The sequence below is a fragment of the Malurus melanocephalus genome, unplaced genomic scaffold, assembly GCF_030028575.1.
Source record: "Malurus melanocephalus ecotype Western Australia unplaced genomic scaffold, MMel_1.1 scaffold_164, whole genome shotgun sequence".
Taxonomy (NCBI): Eukaryota; Metazoa; Chordata; class Aves; order Passeriformes; family Maluridae; genus Malurus; species Malurus melanocephalus.
In genome coordinates, this window is record NW_026623396.1 from 998,036 (window position 1) to 1,004,035 (window position 6,000).

At 36.9% G+C, this 6,000-nt stretch overlaps 1 protein-coding gene across 1 annotated transcript in view; it reads right to left on the reverse strand.

Annotated features, from left to right (window-relative positions):
• Positions 1-6,000, reverse strand: part of THSD7A (thrombospondin type 1 domain containing 7A) — a 192,247-nt gene that overhangs the window by 117,910 nt on the left and 68,337 nt on the right. The gene's annotated exons all lie outside the window — the stretch shown is intronic.

Genomic DNA, 6,000 nt, shown 5'->3' on the forward strand with positions numbered 1-6,000 from the left:
CATTGCACACTTCAGTTATTTCTCTGCCTTACTGCAAAACCAAACTCAAAGCATGTCCCATATCTCTAAGAATTTCATTCTTGGAAAATCCCAAACTTCAAAAACATAAGCGTGGGATTACGTGTAATCTCCTGTTTTTCGTGGATATATTTCACTTTTGATCCCAGACAAACTGAATATTTAACTTCTAGAACATACACAAATATGTTCTCTTAATCACATTAGAGAACTCTAAGATCTGAGCAATCACATTCACAACTTAGTTTTTGCTGGCAAAGTAAGAGCCAAAGCTGTTCCCTTGAAGGCATGAATTGGATCTCTCTCATCTGCTTGAATAACCTTTCCTGGACTGTTTAATTTTTTCTTCACATTTCGACTGTACCACACTTTACACTTCAATGCCAATTAATATCATGTTCTCTTCCTTCCCTATTGCATACAAAAATGGGAACAACTACACGAAACATTTTGAAAAACAGTGGTGATTTCAAGTAAGCCACTTCTAGTCTTTTTATATTATAACCAAAACAAAAATTAAAATCCAGACAAAAAATGTTTGTTCCACACAATCTGTGATATTACTATAGAAGAGAATAAGCTCTTGAAGGCAGAGATATATCAGCTGGTAGCTCTCCAAAGAACAGAAGTTATTGAATCACAGAATCAGAGAATGCTTGGTTGGAAGGGACCTCAAGGATCATCTGGTCCAAACTTCCTTRGCAAAAGCACAGTCTAGACAAGATGGCTCAGCACCCTGTCCAGCTGGATCTTAAAAGTATCCAATTTTGAGGAATCTTCAGCTTCCCTAGGGAGATTATGCCAACCTGTGATTATTCTCATTGTAAAAATGTTTCCTCTTGTGTCCAATCAGAACGTCCCCATGATAGTAATTATACCTAGGAGTAACTTATTCCCATGATTTTTTAAAAAATCTCCAAGGTCTATGGTGAATACTTGACATGCAACAAGTTGTTATAATAAACATCAACGAAAATTTTAAAAGCCTATATCCTTGAAAGGTTATGTTAAAAGCGGTAATATTCACCCAGTTCAACTCATGAAAACCACAAATCAGAGGTTAAAAACATCTTATATTTTTTGTGTGTTTTAAGATCTCTTCTCATACACACTGTGAACTAACTTACTATGTAAGAGCAAAAGAACAAGCGATTCAGAAAAAACCCTGCAACCATTTATCAAAGAAAATCTGTCTATCTGCAGACACTTGATCACACAGAAGACATTTTCTCTAAGGAGTGCTCTGTCCTATGAATAAATTGGGGCCAAGCCACGCAATCCTCATTCACCTGAGTGACCCCAGTACAAGACTATTTGTGTGAGCAAAGCTGTTGAAGAAGCCAGGCTGAGCCTTTGCTATTTTCAAAGCAGGTTGACAGTATAATTTTGGCACTGCACAGGAATAAGTGAAATGAACTATGGCAGATACAAATAATTTACAACATGTTCTTATTGAATGACTGGAAGGGATATGAGGCCACATCTTATTACTGATTCCCATGAGATTTAAAACTGTCATTGACTTCGGCACAATTTTCATCTGTTCATCCAACATTAACTTCAGTACCAGTTTGGGAATGGGCTGATGATAGGCTATACATTTAGCCTATGTTCCTCATTGTCTCTCTTTTAAGTGAGCACTGTGGCTGAACAGTTCAGTTGTAGTTCTAAAACCCTAAGAATGAACACTAAATAGCAATGCCAGCTGGCAGATTCAGCCCACGGAAATTTCCCCATATTTTTTGCAAATTAAGTTTGAATTATGGTTTCCAAGGTCTAGCTAGTTATCCAGAAAAAATGAAAATATATTAAATATAACTACATTTCAATTTCCATTTCAGCAAGACTGCATTCCTTTATCTCTAACCAGCCTTYCACAAATGACATAATCATTGGTGTATTTAATTTGGGTGTATTTACAGAGTTGAGAGATACAATTTTCTCMAAACACCACTTTGAACACCTGCCATTTTTTAAAGAATAAAGACTGCAGAAAACCTCCAACTAGGGCAGAGATACAAAAAATAACTGTTATTGAAATGAAGCTAAATTGTTCATTTTGCAAACTATAAATTTCTACCTTACTATGTCACTACAMCTTGTGTATGGTTTTTCTGTTCAATGAAGAAAATCCTCCTTTTAAAGATCAGGTCTTTACCCCAGATGAAATCTTTGCCCACTTCAGATTCCATCACATTTCCAGTCATAATAATCAAAAAAATCACATTGTACCTAAAAACTGTGCCGGTCATGAAAGTACCTTCAATTGAATGATGAGATGTACAGACAGACTCGTAGTAAATTGCATTACTTTGCTTGTCCTCTGAAGTAATAAGACATTTCATAAAATCATTACAGGTAAGTACCAACAAAGCACGTTTACATGAACCTTTGTGCAGACTACTACCCAGCAATGCCATGTTCCTGTTGACACAGAGCACCCACTGATGTATTTGACTTCTCTTATTAGTTGATTTTAAAGTTTAAATACAAAATAACCCATTTAGAGAACAAGACTGCAAGTACACCAAAAGCTTAAATTTTCACTCTACTGTACCTTCTTTATATGACTATGACAGGGTGTAAAAGGGAACCACAGCTTTGGGGCAGGGATCTGTTTAGGCTTTGTCCTAAGTGAGCTTCCTCAAAAAAAACTAAAATGCTTCCACTCTTGACCAAATTTCATGTGCATGGAAAGTTAAAACTTGTGGAAGGGGCAGGTGTTAAAGAAAAGAACGTGAAAGAAAAAACAGGAAGCAAAACAAAATAATTATATATAAATCTTCCCTRCCCTCTAAGCCTCTATGCCTCCCCATAATACAGTGACTAAACCGCAGAAAACTGTCCTGTGCTATCTTGCCTCCAGAAATCCCTCTGGCCCTGCAGTCCAACCCAACTACTCCCTGCCATATTCTCCTCCCACTCAAATATTTTCTTTTTTCTATGCTCAAGATCACAGGATCTTCTGAGTTGGAAGGSACCCACACGGGTCATCAAGTCCAACTCTCCAGTGAATAGTCTATCTGAGGGTCAAGCCCACAGCCCTGGTGTTATCAGCACCATGSTCTAACAAACTGCTTGTGTCACYCTTAACCTRAAAAGCTTTAATCACAAACCAAAAGAACTTCTTTGCATGTCCATGTAATAGGATCAGGGGTCAATGCTTGTTTTTTAATGCATGCTTTAATATGTACAGGAACAAAAAACCTAATTGGTACCATTCTTCACAACTACCTACATTTGCCTCTGGGGTTATGGAAGATACAGAAAAATTAAAAACATAAAGGAAAAAAAAATCAATCCTAACGCTTCCATACTCAGTGTTTCTTTAGGACAAGAGTTTCAAGCTAATTTCCAATGAAGTAATTTCAAAACAACCATGAATATACCCCAGCAATTTCAAGAGCTTAATTAATTCATCTTATTTAGGGTAAAGAAGGGGAATTKACCCTTTGTTTCTTTCTTTAGTTTTTAAAGAATAGAGAAAATCAAATTTTATGCTTTTCTAGCTATGTTAACAGATACTTGTTTTGAACAAAATGATTCTGAGAAACACCAATTTTCTTTTTCTTTTGAAAACAAGTTCTGCCATCCACATTAACCAATATTCCTGTTATTTTTCAGTTGCAAGCTTTGAAATCTTCAGTTGAGTTATGCACACTTCCCTGCAGGATCACTGTTGTCAATCTCAAGCACTTGCTGAGGAATGTTGTTGCCATACAATTGTATATGGACGTCACAAAAAGAGAGAGGGATGTTTCTCTCCCATTTTCTTTACAGCTACCCATCTCCCTCWCCCAGTTAGCAAGAGCCTACAATAWTTCACTTCTAACTAAAGTGGCTYCAAACACATTGCAAGCATCAAGGTGAGACATGGCTGTCTTTTGAAAATCMTAACAGGAAAACAGGAAAATAAATGTCTCTKAACTGAGTACAAGGGCTTTGTGACTTTTTCCATAAAACCAAAGAAATTAATCCTAAAGAGTTCCTAATGCACTTCTGAGGATCATTGTTGAATGATCCTCAGAAGTTTGAGAAAACCACAACAGGTTGCCTGCAACATGCTTGTTGTAACAAGCATATATCATTACTAGGGGTAGTGCATTTACCTCTGTATTTGTAAATGTGAAATTTGGGGTCTAAAATTAATTATACAGAAACTAATGTAGCATACATATGAAACTCAGAATAAAAGAGATCAGCAGAACACAATGCAGAGTCTCACCCACCACCATCACTCAAAGGMTGCAGGAGGTGGGGGGTGGCTGACCTTTCACAAACCTTCAGATGATGTTAAGCACTGATAACAAGAATGACTCGAGCAAACCTGTCAAGCCTAATCAAGGCTTGATATGATATTTTAATTTGGTCTTTATGAATATTCTTTAGGTTCTCTCTTTCCCACTGAAGCAGTCCTCACACAGACACTGCACTGTCCCTGCTGTGTGCTGATCTGGTTACGCCTTGACGATGGGATGTGTGTGCACTCAAACCATTTCACACTGGGGGGAAAAGGCCACTGCTGYGAATGCAAAACAGCTTCTCTTTGGATTTATTCTAAACATATTTTGATGAACACATCATAGYTTGCCTGTAGTGAGCTGGACTTGTTTCATGAAAATGCTATCGTTTATTCATTCTTTATTTACTCAGAGTTTTACAAACGGCAGTTACAGAAATAAATAAGAAGCTTGGTTCTTTCTGTTCTGGGAGTTGTCACTGAAGTCTTAGTCAGTTTAAAATGTCATTTGTAATTCTTTGTCTTCTAAAGAGATTACTGTAAAATACAATATTAAGATTCCCCCTAAGCTTCTGAAGGATTAACTTTTTTTTTTTTTTTAAGAGCAGGAACATAAGTGAATTAATCATTCCTGCAGTTGATTCTGAAATTTCAGGGACTGATCACAATGGAGTAAAAAACTGAAGACTAAACCCTCACTAAAGCACTGACARTTTTGCAGAAAACTGAGAACAAAGTAAGGTATCATAGTATTTAATATAGTATATTTTAATATTGTTGCAGGTAKTAAAATTATCTCTGCTTGAAAAAGAACTTACTTTGAACTTCAATTCAAGACAAATAAGGCTGAGAAAATCCCTTGAGCTTTTCTCYTCATACAAATACAAAGAAAGACAAAACAATCCCACAACTATCCTCAAACATAAAACTCCAAACACATCTTAAAGCATTGAGAAGACATTACATGCATTTTTAACAAAAGAGGGTCGCACCACTGATTTCAAACGAATTTTGCGTACTTTCCGTGCGAATTGGTTTTGACCCATTTTGTGTTACTGGTTTGGTGCCTGTAAGTAGCATTAACAGTTTAATGCCAGGGAGAGAGACTCAGACTGCACGAGACAATGAGCAGCTTAGTTTTCAGTATTTTGAGAGGATTGTATTTAATGGGACTATTGAGACTGATTAGCAAAAATCTACTTTTTCTAAGTTCAGAAAGAAGCTACCTTTACCCAATATTAGAGACCTCAAATTCTTTCGTATCATGAAAAGGTTGAGAAGAGGGCAAAGAAGGTTAACTGGGTGATACAGGGCTGAGTCAGAAGGACATGAGTATTACAAGATAGAGTTCAAGCCTAAGCAGTAAATCTCAAGAGAGGTCAAAAAGACACAGATCAAGAAGTATTTGAAGGACTCAGAAAATGACATTGAATGCAAACTGCAGCTCCCAATAGAAGAGCTGGTCAAGGAGCTGGGTGAACAGCAGGTCACTGAAAATACAGCAGCCTCAGAGCATTGCCAAAATCACTCACAGATCTGCTTGGATAAATTAAAATATGATAAGCATGTCTGTAACTTGGTACAGTGCACCTGTATTATCCATATTTGCTTTATACAATTACAGTGACAAAGGATAAACAACCACTGCTGCAACAATTTTTATCACAGGCAGCAGCTGATTGTGAAAGTCTAAACAGAGAACAGCATCTCACTGATTCAAATACATTGCCTATTACACTGGC